General features: G+C 38.6%; 1 long non-coding RNA gene across 1 annotated transcript; it reads left to right on the plus strand.

Annotated features, from left to right (window-relative positions):
- Positions 1–1,732: 1,732 nt before the first annotated feature.
- On the plus strand, positions 1,733–20,161 carry LOC125321488. The gene is made up of 4 exons (XR_007201557.1): positions 1,733–3,292; positions 10,837–10,934; positions 12,865–13,002; positions 18,420–20,161. It is a non-coding gene; the product is annotated as an uncharacterized LOC125321488 (long non-coding RNA).
- Positions 20,162–21,478: the final 1,317 nt, after the last annotated feature.

The following is a 21,478-nucleotide window of genomic DNA, read 5'->3' on the forward strand; positions in this document are numbered from 1 at the left end:
ATTCAATTTAAGCAGAGTCTGATGAAGAGCAGTCCCATGGACTGTGCTAGACTGTGATGGATGTTCACTGTGATCCTTTCTGCCCTTGAGATCTGTATGTATCCGAACGAGCCACAGACAGTCCATGAGAGTTTTGAAACCAGATAATTAAATGACTGCAGTGCTGGTAGGTAACAAGTAGCAAAAATGTGGATGCAAAGCTAGGGGATGTGGGTGAAAAACATCTTCAATCTCTCAAGCCAAAAGTTTGAGAAATTTAAATAAAAATTACGAGAGACTGATAAGGGAAAGAAACCTTGGATTTCAGTCTGATGAAATCAGTATGAAAAACAACAGCAACAGCAATGAAGTTTGGATGACTTTTATGTTCAGAAAATGAGAGATAAGATAAAAGCCACTTTCCTTCTTGATATCTGGATAGTAGTAAAGCATTAAAGTACTTTAACTTAAAAAGGTATAGGTCAAATGTTACTTGATTTGTCCCCGCGTGTGAACTTTCCTTACAATTTTACAAGGAAACACATCAAAAGTGGGCTGAAGAAAGGCTTATTGTAGATCCAGACATATAAGCAAGCAAGAAGAGAATGATCAACTTGGGGAACTCTACTGCTTTTCTTGAGGTAACAGCATTTCTCCTCTGGTTTTAAGAAATCTAATTCCTTTTTGTTATACTCTCATAAATGTGTGGTAATAGTAACTTTAAAGGGCACTATATGGATTTACACTCTTGAACCTTTTTCATAATGTTTCATACAAGTATTTTTGCTAAAAAAAAACATTAATGGTCTTACATAGAATTTACTTGGTGATTAAATTGAAGGTATTAGTTGCAGCAAATTCACCATTAACCTTCTCTAGAGAAGGGTGCAGTACTTAAATGCACATAGTGAATTAATCATGAGCTTGTTTCTCTGAACAAAAGCAGTATTTAAAAGAATTTATTGTGAAAGAAGTTTTATCATCCATAATGAAGTGTTATAAAAGTCCTGAATGATTTCAAGTGACTAACCCCACATTAGGCTCTGGGAAATGTGTGCTTGGAACAGCTAGAAGTACAGAGGGCCTGATATAAAGCATGTTGAAGTCGACGACTATTTTCCATTGTCTGCAGTGGACATAAGGTTGTTCAATTTCATGGGACGGAAAAAATTTATTTTATGGAACACACATGCACAAAGAAACAGAACTCGTTCCCTAAATACATGTGCTTGCTTCCTGATGGTTTTTAATGGGAAACACGTGTGCAGTGTGAGGTGAGCACATTGAATTACCCAGCTTTTTGTAGGGAATTAGTCTCTTTTGCAGGGGAATCAATATCCAATAACAGGAGCTGATCAACAGTGTTTCAATTCGGTTGAACATGCCAAAAAGGTGCTGTGAGATATGAGCTTTCATTGGTTTTCTGACTTTAAAAACTAGGGTCTGGGGGAGTTAGACTGTCTAAGAATCAAGCATTGAATTTATGTCTTATTTTTCTAAATTGGGAAATGGGACAGTGAAAAGCATTTCTGTATAGTGAGTGTATACTCCTTCAGCTGCTGATGTAGGAGAAAAAAAATTAAAATATGGTTGCAACCTGCATAAGGCTTAAGCAATGAGAAAGATCTCTAGCAAACTGATGATTGTATACAATAAAATATTAAAATTCACTAATTTTTGTGTCCTGAGGAACTGTTTATTCCTCCAGACTATAAATCCCGTCATGGAGATCAATTGCAGTAAGATAAATAACTGTCATTCGAGATAAAGAAAGAATTTCAATATTTAATATTCACTCCTTAGGCATAATGATTGTTTTAAGCATTTTCTTTATGATGGACAGAGCCCATGCCTTACCATAATGTGTTATACACAAAGGGAGCATCTTTAACAACTAGCTAACCCTCCAGCTCTCTTTAATGAATTATTGAAAAACTGCTGTTGCAATTGTCCTCTTGCACAGATTGCAGCTGTCCAAAGGGGTTTTTTTAATGTATATCTAGAACCACAACTGCTAAATATAAATATATCTGTGTTAATAATAAGCTTGTATATATTTCTAGCTAGTGAAAAATGTTATTCAAAACAGAGACATCTCTGTTCATACAATTAGTGTCCACACATGTTGGGGTTTTTTACATGAGTCTTTGATGTCCACACTGGATTCTCCCATTTGTAGTGTCTTTGCAATTATGTTAACAGGTTTTGGAGTCACTTCGACTGGAGTACTGATTTTGGCTGGCCTAGAGTCAATTTTCTTCATAGTAGCTACGTTTGGTATTTGTGCTGAAAGCAGTGTTGATAACACAGGGATGTTCAAGCTGTTTCTGAGCAGTGTTTGGACAGAGACAAAGCCTTTTCTGCTTCTCACTGAGGAGGCTGGGGGTGTGCAAGGAGCTGGATGGGGACACGGGGGAAAGGGATCTGTCATACCCCTTTGTTGTAGTGCTCAGCAATAAAAGTTGGAAGAAAGGAATGGGGGATGTTTGGAGATTGGGATTTATCTTTTTGGATGTTGGGATTTATCTTTCCAAGTCATAATTATATGTTAAGAAGCCCTGCTTTCCTGGAAATGGCTGAACACCTGCCCATGGGAAGTGGGGACTTACTTCCTTGTTTTGCTCTGCTTATACATGTGGCTTCTGCTTTACCTTCTAAACTCCCTTCAACTCAACCTCAAACCACGACACCTGGCCACAGTACAGCCCTCGAGGATCTCTGATATAGATGTCTTCTCACATCATCAGCACGACAAGCTGACTTTGGGTTGTGACACACAGTTTTAACACTATCACCTCAGGGGAAGAAAGAAACAAACTCCGGTAAGTTTTGCAGAGAACTAAGCAGCCAAGGGGTACAACATATTTTCTCTTAATGTAAAATTATTTTTAAATGAACAGTGTAACTAATAATCAGCTGCTATTTCAGGCTATTTAATATTATTACAAAGCAAAACGAGTAAGTTAAAATCAAGGACTAGAGTACAAGTGGAACAAGCAAGAAAAAACAAGAGAAAGCAAAAGGCAACACTGAATTTGAAATAGAGTGAAGAAAAAATCATAAACATTCTTTTCTCTCTTGTATTCTTTCTCTCTTACAGCATTTAAAAAGTCCTGTAAGGTAGCCTTCTTTTACAATGAATCTTACAAATTGAGAGGATTTGCTTTTAATTCTTCTAGATGGTGTGGGAGAAGAGCAGCAACTTTAGTGCTTCATTTCCTGACCCTATAAACACTTAAGGATTTTGCTTGCTTTCAAGTGCAAAGGCCCACTGACACGCAGAGGGACTACTCAGAGGCTTAAACTTAAGCAGGTATGTAAGTGCTTGTGGAACTAGGGCTTTTTTATATTTATTGACTGACAGGTTCATTGCCCTACAGGGAGTACTTCACCAGAGTACTTGCAGTGACTTTTTTTCTTTTGGAAAGCACACTTTTGGTCTCGCCCTAGTTACAGCTCCACAGATTTATGCTGTGGGAAGACCTGGAGCAGTACCACCAAAGGTAGGCTTTGCACAAGGCTGTTGGATCAGCTGTGGCCTTATTGAGGGCTGCAGGGAGGGATTCCTTGTGCTGTCAAAATGTGTGTTGCAGGTATTTCATGGCATCCGCAGCCCACCCTGAGAAATACGCTCCTGTTTGTGTTAGGAGAGGAGCTTCTGGGACAGCTTTGAAGACACCAGATAAAAGAGAAGTCTGAGAATGGGTTAGGGCAGAGGATGCTGATAATGGCATTGTTTATAGTTCTTTGGGCAGAGAACTTTAGGGCTGCAAGAGGTGCCCCAGATTTTGCTTTGGAGAAAAGCTGACCTGCATTTTGGGTCCAGGGGGACCTTCAACGCTGCAACCCCTTCTACAGAACTACATTTTCTGGCTTTAGGCTGATACATGTGAGGGGGGAAACACATCCTGGTTTTTACACAGGCTTTGCTTGTGTGATCTGTAGAAAAATCCCAGATTTCTTAGGATTACCTTTATCTTTTGAGGGGATTTTCCCTCTCTTTTGTGAAATCAGAATTTGTGCTCTTTTTAATAGCTCCTAGAAGGCCATCTTCATACTGTGCTCTGAGTGACATGCATTAAAAGATCCTGTAGTTTATAGAATTTGCATGTGCACTTCCTCTTACTAATATTATGCCCTTAGTCCACTCACTACCATTGATGGAATTTATTAATCCATTGAATTCTGTTCCTAAACTTCTTTGGAGTTAAAATGACTCTATGCAAAACATCAGCTATTAAAATTAATGAAGACTTAAACAAGTCTGATTTATGGAAGAAGGTGTTGTATTTCTCTTTGGTGAAAATCTAAAATCAGATGGTCTATGAGAAATTGTATGCTAAATAGACTGCTCTTATGATCTACTGTTTGATCTTTTGGCATGAATATTTCTCTCAAATTGTACATTCACCTTGTTAGGTTCATTCTTTCCTAACTACCTTAGAGTGTTATTAGAAGTGCTCCTGTTAAAATACACCTTTTTATTATAGAATGGTCTGCTAATATAGCTACAGCAAAAAATCATCACCCTTTCCATTATAAATACAAATCTCTATTTTCAGGGACTTTAAGCTCTGCTATAAATACTCATTCCAGGATAACATTTGGCATGTAAAGCTAGGTGCCTGTAGGAACAACAAAGCTAGTTATTATTAAATTACTTTAGCCATTTGAATACATCTTAAAGCAGACAAAGTAGAAATAGTTGCAAGAGGGGGTTTTGTTGCTCTTTTTTTTTCCTCTGATATATTTCTAGAGTATGAGAAGCTGGGAAGGGAGGAAGGTGCTGGGGAAGGAGGGCTGGGTAGTGTTTCCTGCTGGTGCCAAGTCACTTCCCTTCACTGTCTGGTTCTGCTCAGGCCAGGCTTAATTCAAGGGGCATTTCATCTTTGGTTTTTTGGGGGTATGGGAGCCTTTTCAACTACTGGATTTCTGCTATAGTCTTCCCAAGGCACATTAATGTCTTACTTGAAAAATTACTTCTGACACCCTGTCAAATTTTTCATATGAAAAGCAAATGTTTTTATGTTACTTCTGCTCCCATGAGCTCCTCAAAGATCTGAACTCTGGAACCAAGTGTATGTGAGGACCTAGTGTGTGTGAGGTAAAGTTTGAGATGGGCTTATCTTCACATCAGATGAGTAAAACTGCCCAAGCTCGCCAAGTCCTTTGGCTATACCCAGTGCTGAAATTTAACATCTTTCTGAACATTAGTACAGTTCTCACTATTACTGAAAAAACAACAACAAAAAAGTGGTTTCAGACATATTTGACATATTTCAGGTTGTTGTTGTGTTTCATGATCATTTTAGACTGCCCTGGGTAGCAGCTCTTGCTGAAAGCAGTTAGTTGTGGCACTTGTCCTTCCTGTCCTGGGAGCTTCCTGGGAGCTTCCTGTGTTTGCATGGTCAGTCAAGCAGACCCAGAAAAAAACATGAGTGTGAGTTGGATTTGGGACAGACAAACTCCCTGTCCACCACATCAGGTGACCCACAGGGACGATGCTCATGTTCAGCAGGGCACTGGGAAATCAGACTGTCCCCCTCTCACCTGTCCTGCTTTGTTTCACACGAAACAGTGAAACTGCAGCAGATGATGCTTAAATGACTCATTGAAAATCTTCCAGAGAGCGATTCCTTGCAGTAGGAAGGAATGCTTAAAAGGATTTTCTGAAGTTTTTGTTTCCTTGGAATGTCCACAGGAATAAAATGCCTTGAGGTCCAGGTGCCTGTAGGAAAAAAAAAGCCCCATCACCAGGACAACATTGAGCAAATTGCAAATATTTAGTCTAGGAGCAACAAAGGCTTGATAGCAATAGCCTGCCTGTGTTTGACAGCACTGCAGACAGCCTTGGTCAGACGAAAGCCTGTGCAAGAGGATCTGGAGGAGAGGGAATGAGCAGGTATTCCTGATCACTCATAGCCTGGAAATGCATGAGCTGAGAGGAGACCTAGAGAAGACAAACCCTTCAGACTGCAAACCACGTCACAAGTGGATGGGCTCATAGGCTTTTTTGCTTTTTAATGACAATTTGCTGGGCCCAGCAGTGGCAAACAGTTTGCGCAAGTAGTTGGTGGCATCAGAAAAGAGCATGTGTGGGATATCTGTGGTTGCTAAAAGCAACCTGCTTTAGCAGGAAATATTTTATTATGCTCAAAGCTTTATTCTGAAAGCCCCAGGGTTTATTAATTGAAAAGCAAAACAATACCAGAAAAGCCCCTGTGCCCTCTCACAATTAGCTGTGAAATTTCTGAGGCCTTGCTTTCACCTGTGCCTGCTGAGGTGGTCTCACTGGGCCTTGGCATCACCTCAAGGTCTGACCATGCCTCAGTTCTGCCAGCCCACTTCTCACATCCAGGAGAGTGAAGGCAGCACTGATATTAGAGGGAAACTCTTTCTGACTGGCATTAGCCCTTACACCCTCTTAATTGTAATACATTTTTCTCTTCAGCTTCTTCTTGATATTCCAATACTTCTTTTTCTCCCTGAAAGCTGTGTGTGTTCTTGCTCCTATGTCTCTTCCCCACTCACTCCCTGTGTCCATGTGCCTCTACTGTTGGGTTCTCCTAACTCTTTTATCTGGTTTCCAACTTTACCAGGACTTCTTCAGTGGAAACTGCAGACTCCTTCCTGAATGCTGAGAAGGGGGAAAAGAAAAGGTGATGTGGTTAATTCAGAAATGAGTGATATAAAGGTTGCAGGGCCTTGAATATGTGAGTGTGGTGACAGTGGAGAAGTAAAGGTTATGTTAAATAAATCTGAGACATTTAAAAGATTTGAGGGTTGGTTTTTTCTTACTCTTCTTTTTTTTCTTATCAGTTATTGATAAAAGCTGGATAAGGAAACATAGGACAGCTAAATAAGATTTGCTTTATCTTGAAAAAAAGCAACTATAAAGCAATTGTTAACAAAAAACCCTTTTTGTACCACCATTGAAATTTTGTTCAAAATTATGTTCTGTTTGACACTTCAAAAAAAGAGAAAGTGAAAATACATTCATGAAGGGTAAGCATTCTGCATTTCAGACTCGGTCTATGCACCTTTTTGATCAGTCCAGCTCACATGGACTCGTGCTTCATATGGGTAAGACTTATTATGTTATTATTTGAGTTTATCATCAAGTAAGTGAGACAGGGAGTTATTCATGGGACCACCCTGTTTAAGCCATTTCTTGTCTTAAGGAAACCAAGCCAGTATATTCCCACAAGTATTGAATGTGCTGCTGCTTTGACTGCAGTAAAAGACCACCTCTGTTAAGCAGTGATTTATTTTTTCTGTCAGTCTCTTGGGTGACCACTGATGGCAGATTTTCCTGTGTTTCCTATGGTAGAAGCAATATGTTCTGAAATATTTTGATTGTGTTTAAAGTATATGTATGAAAATGTGATATATGGTAAAGTAATGTGTGGCAAAAAATAATATTGATATGCATATTGGATATATCAAGAGGAAATGTGGAAGATATTTTCATAAGCATATGTTCTACTTTATTTGAGAGAGGAATATTGGAAGGCATGGGAATACTTATGAAAATGTATAGAGGCCTTTTATAGAGTGTTGAAGCAATTTTTCTGATAAATGTTTGGAAAATATCCAAAGGTGTTATGGTACATAAAGAAAGCAATATGTAACTTTTAAAAAATTATTCTTAATATGGTTAATTTATGTTCATTTACTTTAGAATATATTGGAACCATATTTCATAAATATTAAACTTATTTTGTGCTGCCTATGCACAGTATTGAAATTCACTTGATCTTCATGAAACACAGAAATGTATTTCTCCCGATTTATAAATATCTGTGAAATATGCAGTACATATATTTGGAGAGAAAAGGACACATTTATACAGATTTTTACTAGTCTATCTTGTGCTCAGGACAACACTCACAGAGTAAATAGTGCTTTAATATGCCCACGGAATCTTTACAGGTTTATGCATATACTTACATTCCTCTATACAGGCCATAGTTGTAAGCAGTATTTTCACAAACTATATCTATCCTTTTTTGGCTTTGTAAGAGTCTTGGAGAAAATTTGCTGAAGAGAGAAATTTCTTCCTACTAAACAAGGACACACCAAAATAAAAGTTGGTGTCTCTTCAAAACCATTACTTAAAATTTCTCTTTCATTTTTACAAGTACCTCAAAAGTAGACCTTCTCTGTTGACAGATCAATGCCAAATTTCATCTGTGGTACTAAGGGCAGAGACCTCTTCTGATGATGACTTTTTGACACGTCTCCCATTCAAAGAGTGTACTGATGGCAGTAGATTAAGACTTGTTTTGCTTCTTTACATTTCTAGAAACCTTTTCTATGCTGCTATTTTGCTTTGCACTGCTTTATGAAATTATATGTTAAACTTACATGTGGTTTCCCTCTGTTAAGCTCGAGAATTGCTTTGGTTTGTTTCTATAAGAGACACTGTTCTAGGATGAATAGAAAATTGCAGTGGCAACTTTCCAGAGCCTGAGGAAGACATCTCAATTGATACTCATTTGCACGATGTATTCATGCCTTTCCATTAGAGTCCCTTAGACTAGGACATTTAAAAGACTAAAATACACTAAGAAATGAAAGAATTACATTTAGATCTACTTTCTTCTTCTCCTTTTTTCTCATTTTTTCTGTCCAGCCACCTCTTTTTTTTCTCTTTCTATCTCTCATATTTCCACTTTCAAACTATGGCACCCTTTCATCCTTTTCAAGTCCAGAAAGAGCAACTTGAAAGAAGTGTTAACAGGAAAGAAACTCACAAGGAATTTAGGGGTTGGCCTTTGCATAATAATCTGCTATTAGCATATGAACCCACTATTTGGGATACTTTAAATTAATAAGGAAAGGGAAAGGGAAAGGAAAGGCCTTACTTTTGATTTCAGTACTTCAGAAAGATACGTTTTATAGTTTCCCAGGAGTTACAAAAACAGCACCTTTAGAAACCTTGATTTCCTAACCCTATGGAAGTTCTTTTTGAAATTTGTTTCATTCTAGAAATGTCAAACTTTCTTGACACTTGAGAGTGCTTCTGGGAACAGAGAAGTGCTGGAGTTGCTCAGGAAGGGTATTCTCAAAGCCCAGCTTCTGCCTAGAAAGGCCAGTCATCTCCCTTACCCTCTACTGCCAATGGAGTGACCAAGAGTCTCCTCCAGGGATGATGCAGAGATCCTAGAACTGGTATTCTCACTTAGCCCTTGGAGGACACTCGTGTCTGTAGAGACTACAGGAGGAAGCTTGGCACACTAGCACCTCCCAAGCCTTTATGATTCCCATTTTGGCATACATGGAGACAAGGACTTCAAAGGGTCTGAAAAACAGGTTAAAAAAGAGATAATTTTCCAGTGTTAAGTGTTTTATTTAACTAGTCTTGGGGGATTTTTCTTCCTTCATTTCTCAACTGAAGCATAATTGCTGGCATCAGGAAGGGTTGGGTTTTTTCCTGTTCCACCAAATATTATTGCAAATTATATTTCAGGTTAGTGTTTGAACCTAAAAAATAGCTGAAGACAATTTAATCATGACGAGTCTTATCCAAATTTAAAAAGAGAGGTTTTCTCTAAATTAGCAAGGTAAAGATCAATATTCTTGAGAGCAGGCCTATCAAAGGACGATGTTTCTAAAAAGGTGTGCTTTGACTATTATCATAATCAAATTCCCTCAATTGTAGCAGGTACCCAGTGTCGTTGAAAATCTGGATGGATTTGAATATATATTTCTTTTAAATTTTATTTGAAGATATTTTCCAGACTTTTTACCAGAGAAGGACAAAGGAATTGGGGAAGGGTCTGGAGAACAGCTCTGATGAGGAGGAGCAGAGGCAGCTGAGGAAGCTCAGTCAGGAGAAAGGGAGGCTCATGGGGGACCTTCTCACTCTCTACAATTCCCTTAAAGGAAGGTGGAGCCAGGTGGAAGTTGGTCCCTTCTCCCAGGTAACAAGTGACAGGACAAGAGGAAAAGTCATCAAATTGCAGCAAGGGAGGTTTAGATTGCATAGTAAAAATTTCTTCCCAGAAAGATGTGTCAAGCACTGGAACAGGCTGCCCAGGGAAGTGGTTGAGTCACCATCCTAAGAGGGATTTAAAAGATGTGTAGATGAGGCACTGAGGGACACGGTTTGGTGGTGAGCACAGTGGTGGTGGTGGGCTGATGGTTGGACTTGGTGATCTTAGAGGTCTTTGCCAACCCTAACAATTCTATGATTCCACTGATTTTTCTTTTATAGCTATGGTTTTTATATGAAAAAATTATTAAGTTCTCAATTTAACCACTACCTGGGGCTATAGCAACACAAATAAAAATGTTGCAGCCTTTTTATCTGGCTCACAAGGAAGTATAGCCTTGAACCTTATTTCAAATGTGCTGGTAAAAGAGAGGGTTAAATGTCCAGAGCTAAATCATTGAGCCACTTCTTTTCCTGGGAACTGTAAGAATGGGCTGGCCAGACATTTTGTCGCCACTTTTTCCTAAAAAGATGAAGATGCTCTTCAACTACAAAGGTCACTGCAATTTCTTGTTGCACCATAAACTCATCCTGGTACAAGCCTCTGACCTGCTGTATTTGTTAAAAATGGCATGTCTCACTGTGAGAGGGTCATCCAAGGTCTCAGGCCACAAAAGTAACTTCTAAGTCTTCCTTCAGCATGGAGGAACTGCAGTCCTCAGCATCCTAGGAATTCCTCTGCTCTTCAGCTTCAATAACACACATCTATATTTTCATATGCTCCCCCAGACTATGAATTACACTGACCTTTGCCATAAGCCTGAGGCATTGACTGGCCTTGCATTCTGGCTTTTCTATAGCGCCTGAGGCTTTATGAGGCTTTATAAAGATCTTGATAACTAATTTTTTTTTTTTTCCAGAAGAGAATTCATATATATTTTATTTGAATTATAATTCCCTAATGGAGAAATGAACCCAGAGGCAGACAGCTAGGAGAGACAGAGGAAAAAATCTACAGGTAAGAGGAGAAGAGAGAAAAGGGGTTGTCATACAGCTGGATGAAGAAGTGACAGACAAGGTGCTCTTGGCACATTACATTTCCTATGAATAAAAATATTGCCCTTTAGAAACTTTTAAATGTGTTTTTGAACATTTGTAACCCTACAGAACAGTGACACTATCAGAAATGCCATTAATGTTGTACACCAGCTTCTCAAGCAATCCATTATTATAGTGGCATTACTTGGCAGGCAAATGCTGACTGATCTACTTTGTAGTGGATCAGTGAGCAAACCCCTCTTTTTAAGCTGCCTTACACATGTTCAATATCTTGATCCTTTGTGTTCTTATTAAAAAATAATTCTATGCACTCAATATTTTATATTAAAAAATGGAAAAATAATATTGAATTTTTAGTCTCTTGATGAATTCATATGTTTTACTAAGTCTTTTGGCACTTACAGCCCTGGAAACCTATGGACAGGAATCAATTATGCTTTTGAAAAGCCAAATTGAAAGTTGTATTTGTTTTTATAAAAGGGAAAAGGTCACTTAAACTGTGGATGTTGGAACAAAGTAAGTGTTCAAAAGGTTTTGCTTTGTAGGATGGTCGGCACTTTCTAATGAATTTATAAAAGCAGTTGACTTGTATTTGTGTACTGGTTTTTAATATTTTTAATTACAGATTAGCAGTATTCTAGCATTAGTCTTACACAAAATTAGTGAAGACAGGCTACGTTTCTTTAAGATATTTCCATCACATTAGTAGAGTCATGCTTTGTTACACCATAAAATAAAAGTGATATAAATGTAATGTTGATTTGTAGAGTGAGGTGCACAAAGTATGACATGAAACACAGTGAAAGTGGTTGGTAAGTGTTTATGTGAAGGTTCAGCAACAGCTCAGCAACAAAAAGGCAGGATTAAAAGTTCATTAAGAGGAGTTGTTTTTCTGACACAGGTATATTCTTTTTTTTCAAACCACATTTTTTCAAAATGCAGCAAATTACTAGACTGCTTGTTAGAATGCTTGTGTTAGCAATAGAGGATTGACCTTATATTTTCTTGCTTTTTTCACACAATCAGGCAATATTTCCCATAACAAAGTAAGCAGGGTTCATGTGAAAATTTTAAAGAGCATACCAAGTTAAAAAAACTATATTTAATTTGGATTTTTTGTTGCTCTTCCTCTCTAATTATAACCAGAGAATAAATGAAAATTACAACTACTTGAGTCAAAAAAGATTGTGAAACACTTGTTTTGAGTGACACGAAGGCTCACTTTCGTTCCCGTTAAGTTTTTAATCCTCAGCAGTGAAAAGGAGTTAATCACAAGTGTGACAGCATGATTCACCATATGAATGATTGGAACTAGCTCTAGTTTTATTCCTGCTGTAGGATATACTAACTTCTACTGCCTGCCTTTGCAAATTCCCACCTAATTAAAATCGTCAGCCATGTCCTTCATGGTGTATTGAATTTGTAACCTCATCAGATGTGATTGTGCCAGGGTGAGTATTGCACTTACTTTGGAGGAGTGTGAGCTGAGACCAGTGGTACATGTAGTATTTGTTTATGGGGATGGGATGGAATATGTTGGAGACAGACCTTCAGAAACCTGTTTTAAAAGCATTGGGTGTAGACCAACCCAGCAGTTTTGCAGAATGCTTCTTCAGTCTGAGGAGCAATGAGAGAGAGAAGAAGAGTTAAGAAATGGAAAATTGACTTGCTTGAAGGTTTAATTTAGATGATCTCTAAAGTGATTGAAAGAAGATGAACAAAGAGAGGAAATAGCCAGCTGTCACCTGTAATCTATGAGGTTTCTTCTCTGACTCTATTCCTTGGCTGGTACAAATCAGAGTAGCTCATTTACAGCTGTTAAAATTACAGCAATGGGATTTGGTTCTGGACCTTTTTTCAAAAAGTGTTTGATGGGTTTCATTCATCAGGAAACTTTTCAAGTTCATAGCCAAGAAGTGGCATCTGCAGTAGAAAGTCTGACTGATCAAACCACCCCTGGAAGAGGTCACAGATCCACTCAAAGCCCTGCTCTGTGTTATCCATATGAAGAAGCTTTCCAGCCTCAGGTGAGAGGCCTGGTCAGCCATGCGGCTGAATTATTTCTGTGTTTTGGGGCATTCTTTCCATGAAATGGATCTAATTTTATTTCAAAGTGTAGTATGAAAAAGATAATATTTTGAAATGTTTCATAAAACACAGAAACCTTCAGACCAGCATTAGTATCAATACAACTGCTTCCTCTTGTTTTCTTACTCTCTGATGTATCTTTGTCATCTTCTATGTTTCTTTTCACTTAGTACCTCATATTTGATTGTCCTGGCAATGTTTTTCACTCTTTTTCTGTAACTCCTCATGTGTTTTTAGTAAGAGAATATAAGAACAGATTGATTTGCCACAATCCTCTTTGGCATTGCACTGTATTAGTTTTTTCAAGTCTGTAAAAAGGACCAGGGAACTCCTTTGTGCCTAAATTATTTATATGAAACCAAATAGGATACAGTGGAGGTACAATCTTTTACTAATAAAGCTCTAAGAAACTGGGCCTGCTGCAGATGAATTCTGCTAGAGAGGAAATGTCTGTGACAGTCTAGGAATGGGAAGTACCAGAAGTACTTTTCTGGGAGATGAAGCCTTCAGCATGACTGATGTTTTCTAATGCTACACATGACTGAGGGCAGGACCTTGGGAAACATAGCCTACTAGAATTTCTCCTTTCAAATGTTTTCAAATGAGGCTACTTGAAAAGCAGTGGTACATTTTTTAAATGGTAAAGAACTGAAAAAAATAGAACTCAGTCCTCTCTCTAATGCCCCTCAATGTTTTTCATTTCAAAATGCTGTGTACCTTTTCATTCATCACCTTGAAAAGAAATAATAGTGTTTGCCTCACTCAAATGTCCACACTGCAGCAGCACAGATCATCGAGTCACAGAATCATAATATCATGGAATCATTGAGTGGTTTGGGTTGTAAAGGACATTAAAGATCATCTTGTTCCAACCCCCTGCCATGGGCAAGGACACTTTTCACTAGATCAGGTTGCTCAGAGGCCTACCCAACCTGCCCTCAAACACTTCCAGGGATGGGGCATCCACAACTTCTCTGATTCCATACAATCATAGAGCTGCCCAGGGTAGAAGGCACCTTGAAAGTTCCTCTGATACAACCTCTCATGGGAAAGGGAGCCTGCAGGAGAATGTCTAGCACCCTGTCCAGTCACATCTTGAACACCACCAGGGATAGGGACTCTGACACATCCCTGGGGAGGTTGTTCCACTGAGTGATGGTTCTTACTGTAAAAAAATTTCTTTCCTATTTCAAGATGAAACCTCTCCAGCGTAACTTTTACCTTTTGCTCCTTGTCTTCTCCATGTGGCGCCTTGTGTGGAGAGATCCTCTCCATCTCTTGTGTTTACTTAAACATGACCTTTAAGCAAGATTCTTCTCTAGAATAAAATCAGCTTACTGTAGGTACTAATTATGTCAGTTAATCTCCTATTAAGATGTTGACTAAAGGTAAGGCTATGATTCAGATTTAATAAGATTAATTTCCAAAATGAATGACCTTTTTTTTCCTAACTTCACATAAATCATCAGTAATTAAATTATATTTTGAAGTGAGTCTGGATGAGAAATCTAGGAACCTCTAATTTAAGCAAAAAAGTACTTGCTATTTTTTTTTATCTATTTGGTTATTTGTCCCAGATCACCCAACCATACACTTCTCGATATTGATTTTTGATTTTGAGGTATTTTAGAGAGTAGAGCAAATCTGTTTGTATTTCAGCCTCTCCTTTCCTCTGGAAAATAAGTTCAGTTCAAAATATCTGCTATTTCTTCACATCTGAACACTTTAAACCCCAATGCTAGAATGTTGCATATAAAGTAATTTGTGGTTTTAAACTTCGGTTTCCACTCTCCCATATAAATGCAAATAAAATGTTTTCCATTAGAATAACTGTGCCTCGTGCTTTTTTAATGGAGGCATTGGAGACTACAAAGTAGAGTAGAATCCATTTTGATAATACTGTATCTTCTCTCTGAGCTCCAATCTAAATATTTCCATCTGTTAGATTTTTTATTTAATATTCTGAATAATGGAAATTGCAGGGAAAAGAGAACAGTGATTTTTATTTCACTTTCTTTTGCCAGGCTTTGGTGGTCTTACAGTTTCTTCTTGGATTGTAGAAATGTGTGTGTGAAGATTTATAGTCCTTTCCCCTGCTAAGATATCTCCTAGAAATCCAAAGATGTCATTTTCAAATGTTCATAAACAAACATATTTCCTAAAATTAAAAAAAAAATCCAGCTTTCCCCAAACACAAACTCAAATCCCTGCTGAAGTGGAAGGAAATGTATAAAATCAATCTTGGGAATATGAAAGTAAAAACTAGAGAGGTTCTTTCTCTTTGTGTAAATGTATAAGACATAGCACTTTGATTATGAATTTGTTGTCTTGACATCAGTCTGGAATGCTGCTGCCACCTCTGACATTGTCTAAGTGAATATGGAGCATGCAACTGCTCTCAGATTAGCCAGCAAACTGTTAAATTCCTGTGGCATTTGCTGGGAAAAAGAGGAAAATTATGATCAAGCAGTTCCGAGAAACTGAAAGGTCAAAATATCACATGAAAAAGCAAGTTTCAATTTTTAAAACTCTACTTTCTTGTGAACCTAGCTAAAGCAGCTCTTGGTGAGGATCCACCTTTATGAACTGTTTTATAGTTTCGTGTGATTCAGACATAAGCAATTGCCTGAGTTAAAGACTTGATGTGCAAGGTTATAGTTGAGTGGTTTGGGCTGGTTGGTTTGGGCTGGCTGGTTTTTTTCAAAAAGTCCTTACATCCAGAAAAGAAAACAAACAAACCTGTGCTTTTATTGTTTAATTCCAATTTTCATATCATAAAATAGTTTCTACCTTTTTTTATTATTTTGTCTCTCTTCTTTAAGTCAGATGGTCCAAGTTCCAAGTAATACGATACCTAATACACAATGGAATATCAAATGTCCACAAATCAAAGCCTGCCCTCTCTTCCAAGGTCTGCTTAGGAGCAAATGTTAGGAAAATACAGAGAAATCTCCCAGCATGTCCTATATGAGAGTCCAAACCCCATGAACTCTGTAATGAAAAGTAAATAAATGACTCTGTCCTTCACTGCCAAGCTGCTAATCCATAATGTGGAGTTGGCCTCTGTTGTTGTCAACAGTGATATATAAATCATATGAGACAAAACAAGAACCAAGCTGACCCTTTACTCCTTCCTTAAGTCAAATGTGGACCTTTATAATGCCTAAAAACTTTTCCCCCTGTTTTCTTTCCCCCATTTCACGTGTCTCTCACTTGCTGGTTTCTGCTGGGTTTAAAAGAGTAGAAAAGTGTGTGGGAGGCTGCTTGAAGTGTTCGGCAGGGAATTTCAACCCAATTTCCTAAGGCAAAGAGATCTCAATAACAGCAACCCACCTAAACTTTGGTCCTTCATTAAACCATTGCTCCTGCTGCTCAGGACTCCTGGGAAGAGGAGTGCATGGAGAAAGCAGCTCTACAAATGAGGGATCACACAGCCAGGGATGACACAGAAGAAAAGCTACATTGTAAGGGGGAAACGAGAGGTGGCCTTTCAGGAAGATCCAGAGAGACAAAACCAGGGAGACTAGGAAAGGAAATACTGGCTGAAAGAGTTCAGGGGGAAGAAGACTGATGGAAATATATGAAGGCTGAGCCCCTAAGAGGTCTCAGGGTAAAACAGTTTAAAGTCAAAGGAAAGAGTGCAGCTGGCTTAGGTATCAATGAAAGAGGTTCCTTTATGTCTCACCTACACTTAATTTAAGTCAAGGAGTAAAATATTCAGTGACTTTTGTGTTAGTTGGACAGGGCCCTAAATGAAAAAGGGCATGAAATTAACTGAATTTTAACACTTGTAAAGCTCCTGCAGAGCTCATTTCAGGATCAAAGCCTAGAACTATAATTGTGTTGCTCATTAAAATAATGGAACAAATATTGAGAGAAAAATAACTGAATCCAGGGCAGTAATGCCAAGAGCGATAAACGACATGAGTTTATAAAGAACAGATCTTGCCTGACAAACCAGATTGCTTTTTGCTAATACAATTACAAAGGATCAAATTCTGCTATGTTTGTGAGGGCTGACTTGCTAAAGAAACCCTCAAAGTCTCTTCCTGGTAGAAATTACCTATGTCAATAACAGTCCTAAATGCTGATCTATATTTAGCAGATGAAGGGAGAGCAGCAGTTTGATTCTGTGCCCCATAACATTTTATTGATCAAGGGTAAATTTCCAAGGAAATTTTGTGGTGTAGGAGCCGGGATGTCATTTGGATAATTCCAGTTTGGTTTGCACATGGTACTGTCATGTGAACTGCTGTCCTGCGTGAAGGACCACAACCAAAAAAAAAGCACTCACCAACTGCAAAGTACAGCTCCCTGCATGGAGCTTGGAATGCCGTGTCAACACAATGACTGTACTCAGTCAGGACTGCAAAATATAGAAAACTACTTAAGGGAAGTGCCTGGAAATTCTTAGACAAGTTGTAAGGCATTGGGATGAGACAATTATGCTGTGAAAGTGAGAAACCTGAAAAGATCTTTCCAGGTAAAGTGGCGAAGTGATCTGAGGATAGGATTTAAGTTTTCAAGGACCAAAATGGTTGGCCTACATTTACAAGGTGAAAATGCGGGGGAAATACTGATTCAGGTACTCAAGAGACACATGAAAATTCTTCATGTCACAAACCAGGCTGGTTAATAGACCATCTAACAACATAAAGCTCCAGTTCTCACTTGGAGAGGCATATAAAGCTTTGAAGACGCGCATCAAATCAGAGGGAAAAGGATAAAGCAATCAAATCCAGGGAGAAATGTTTCAGGTTTAGCATGGTAGATAAAGGAGAGAATATCTATAGCAATAGTACCTATAGTAATAGAGCTGTATCCATACCTGTCCACAAGTTTTTGATGAAGGAACAACAAAAAATCCATCAGACATATGATATGAAATTGAGAGAAGGGAAAATGTAAGACAGTGTCTGAAAGAAGTTTGTGAAATGAAGCAGTTTGCTGGGTGGAAGAGGTTATTTTATGCATGACAGCTGACTTGACCTGCATAAAGGTAACACCTGTGACACCCCCTCTAAGGGTAGCAGAGAATCCCACAGCAGCATCCAACATCCAGTAATCCCTGACTCAGCCTGGAGATCCTCATGTTGCTTAGTCCTTTTTTATCCCTGTCTGGTACAACAAATGGCTTAGGGATTGAGCTAGGAATGGATTATTCTGGTGTTTACTGTTGGCAACTGCCTGAAAGTATCAGGGTTTTTTTCTCTGATAATTTTTTCAGGGTTTTAGTGACTAATAAATCCTTATTTAGTCAGGCAGTCCAGTAGGGAATCAACAGAAATATTTGAATAGTTTTGCCCGTGTGAGTGCATTATAGCTCCAGACTTTTTATTTTCTCCTTGCTTTTCAGCTGCTCTAAATTATCATTGTACTGTTGAAATCAATTGTATTTAAGCACCTGCCACTTCCAGATGTCCAATATTTGCCAGATTTTTTCTTGTTGCCAGTGCCAAGAAAGAAAAATGGATCATTTGCTAGTCCCTTTGATGACATGGAGTGAGAAAATGAAGAAAACCCATACATACTGCCTTACAAGATCTCTAAAACTCGGCTATGGAGGAGAGGTCAACTATTTCTAGAGTGAACAATAAGTTTCCATGTGGAGTTCTCTGATAATTCATAACACATACTGGACAGAAAGAAAACAAGCAGGAGCCTCCATCCCCTCTATACAGCCATTGTATTTGGCCTGCAACACTTGGAATCAAGTGGAAACCCAGCATGGAGTAGAAAAAAATATCACCTGCCCATATCCTTTTTTAAGTGATGCTTTGCAGTAAATTGCTTTCTGTTTAATTTGGCTTATGCAAACAACACTGCCTTTGGTGAGGCAGCATGACTCCTGAAATCTTCAGCATGAGCAGGATCAGCCTGTGCACTTCCTTGTTGCCATGGAGTATCTGGAGAACTGTCCTCTATGGGTAGTCCTTATGCATGAATCTAATTACCCTCACAAGCATTGGAGACTTTACATTGGTACAGACTGAGCTTTGCTTCTGAATAGATTACTTGGAACACTAAAATAAAAGTAATTTTGGCTGAATTTTATTGCTGCACCTACAAAGAAAGAAAGTAGTAATTATTGTTAATGTTTCATAAACTCCAGCTTTTTCGTCATCTTAACTACATTGAATTTCAGAAACATTATGATCTGTAGAGTATAGGATCATATTCAACAACAACAAAAAAAACCTCTTTGTTTGTAGAGTGTATTGTCTTGTGTTAAGATTTGGTTAGCAGGATATAACCAAAATGACTTTTCAATTATATCTTACATTAGCTCATTCAGTAATGAGATAAACAAGCTGTCTGGCAGAATGGGTTTTGGTTGATGAGGAAATAGGTGAATACACAAAAAAAAAAAAGGCTGTAATCACATTTATTTCCTGAATCACAATAAAGGATTAATGTTATATTCTAGACCAATCAGTCACACTGATTCTGTGGACATATGTTAATGAACATGCAAAAGAACCCAAAGAACTCTTAACATCAAGCAAGAAAAATTTGTGAGTTTAACTATCTGGAAAAAAAAAAAAGAACAACATTGATGTGTTTCTATATGGTTTGCAACCATAGCTTTGGAACAACAAGGATGTTAAATTGCTGGAAAGTTTTCTGGAATATTAAAAACTCCAAATCTATATTCAGCAGATGCCAGCCCTTACTCTGTGAATAAAAGCCTCCCCTGCGCAGCATTTTTTATTCTATCTTGTATGAGCCTTACACCTAACTGAATTTCATGCAGTGACTTTACAGAGAGCAAAGTTCTGGCCTCTGAAGGCAGTGGAAAGGTTCCTGAAAATTTCAGAGCCATCAGAGGTAGCCTTGCAAAGAGCATGTGCAAGAAAATCTTCTTTCCAGGAGTTGTGACAGCTACACATAGATGCCATGTCCATCCTCCAACAAACACAGTGCTGGAAGAACTTCAGGGAGCTTGGAAAGGTAAGAGGTGGTGAGCTGCACCCCCAAGGAGTTCTGGTTATCTGCCCCAGGTGTTTCAGATCTGCTGTGCTCTGCCTTTGCTGAGTGCATCAAACCTGGCCCTGCATGTTCCAGGAGGGAGATACCAGGTAACTGGAATATCAATTACGTATTCATCCGTAAAAATAAACCAAGTGTGTCTCTTCAATGGCTGTTACTGGTCATCAATGTGTGTATGCAAGGTTATCAGGAGGACTCATCCTAAACCTTACTCTGCTGTCCCCTGCTGTGCTAAGCCAGCAGGAATGTTCCCCTAGGAAGGATGAAGATGCATATGTCTGGATATTTATATGTATCCAAGGGTCAAACTCAAGCTTTGATCTTACTACTCCCTCACCTCAGGCCTGTAAGGGAAGCACAAAGGTGTGGCATCAAGAGGATCATCCCCTGGGCACCGGAGTTGCAATGTCATTCCCATTATCCCTCTGCATTGACTATACCCCTAGTGATGAAGCCAAAACTGTGACCACCACTTCTGAGGTCATACCAAGGTGTCTCAGATAGACACCAATACTTGCTTCCCCTTTTCCCAATATTGTTAGCAAACACTTTCCAAGCTCTACAAAAAAGAGGTCACCTATTCCATAGACAAAGGCCCATTTGTGTTGATTTTCACTGAAAAAGAGAAGCTAATTCATCTATGTGCAAAGAACTAGCACTTGTGCCAGCTTAAGTACCACTGTTGTACAATTGAATTTACAATGCTTGGCTGAGCCATTAATTTTTATGCTCAGTTTCAGACCAAAGCTGCTTGAAATAGCTGCATTGCAAATGCCTGAGAAACCCTTTTTGTACCGGAGGTATCTCCTTTGATTTAATCATTCCTTATGGTACCAATGTAACACCTTTAGCACCTTTATCTGTGGTCTTGGAGATATCATAAATCTTTTCTGTAAAATTTTGCTTCAGAGGCTGTGTTTCTGGAGAAAAAGTGTAAGTACCATTAAAACATCTGTGAGAATTCAAGGGAGATTTTTATGAGGTGGGAGCCTGTTGCCAAGACCCTTAAGCTGAGAATCTGATGTAGTTGAGCACTGCTAAATACTACACAGATAGTGGAAGGCAGTAGAAAGTTCTCCTCACATTCAGAAACTGGTTGACAAATTATTTTACTTGGAGACTTTGGCAAAGTCCATCAAGCCTGGAAGGGCACCACACCTCCCAGCAATGGATGTGTCCTACCCATTGAGTTTTCATATCTTCAGCTCCAAGAAAGGAAAATGTACGAGAAAATATTCCTGTTGATATCAACAGCCTAATCAGGGATTTAAAAATTTGTGTACCTTCTGTAGAGCCCTGAAAGCTGCTGCTGGTGGTCTCTTTAACACTTAGTAGTCCCAAATAGCAATTGGGATTGGTGAGGTGGTTGCCCATCACATGAGAACCGTGCCAGGCTGCTCGAGGATAAGCTGGTAAAGACTGAAA

This window comes from Corvus hawaiiensis, chromosome 2, assembly GCF_020740725.1.
Source record: "Corvus hawaiiensis isolate bCorHaw1 chromosome 2, bCorHaw1.pri.cur, whole genome shotgun sequence".
Taxonomy (NCBI): domain Eukaryota; kingdom Metazoa; phylum Chordata; class Aves; order Passeriformes; family Corvidae; genus Corvus; species Corvus hawaiiensis.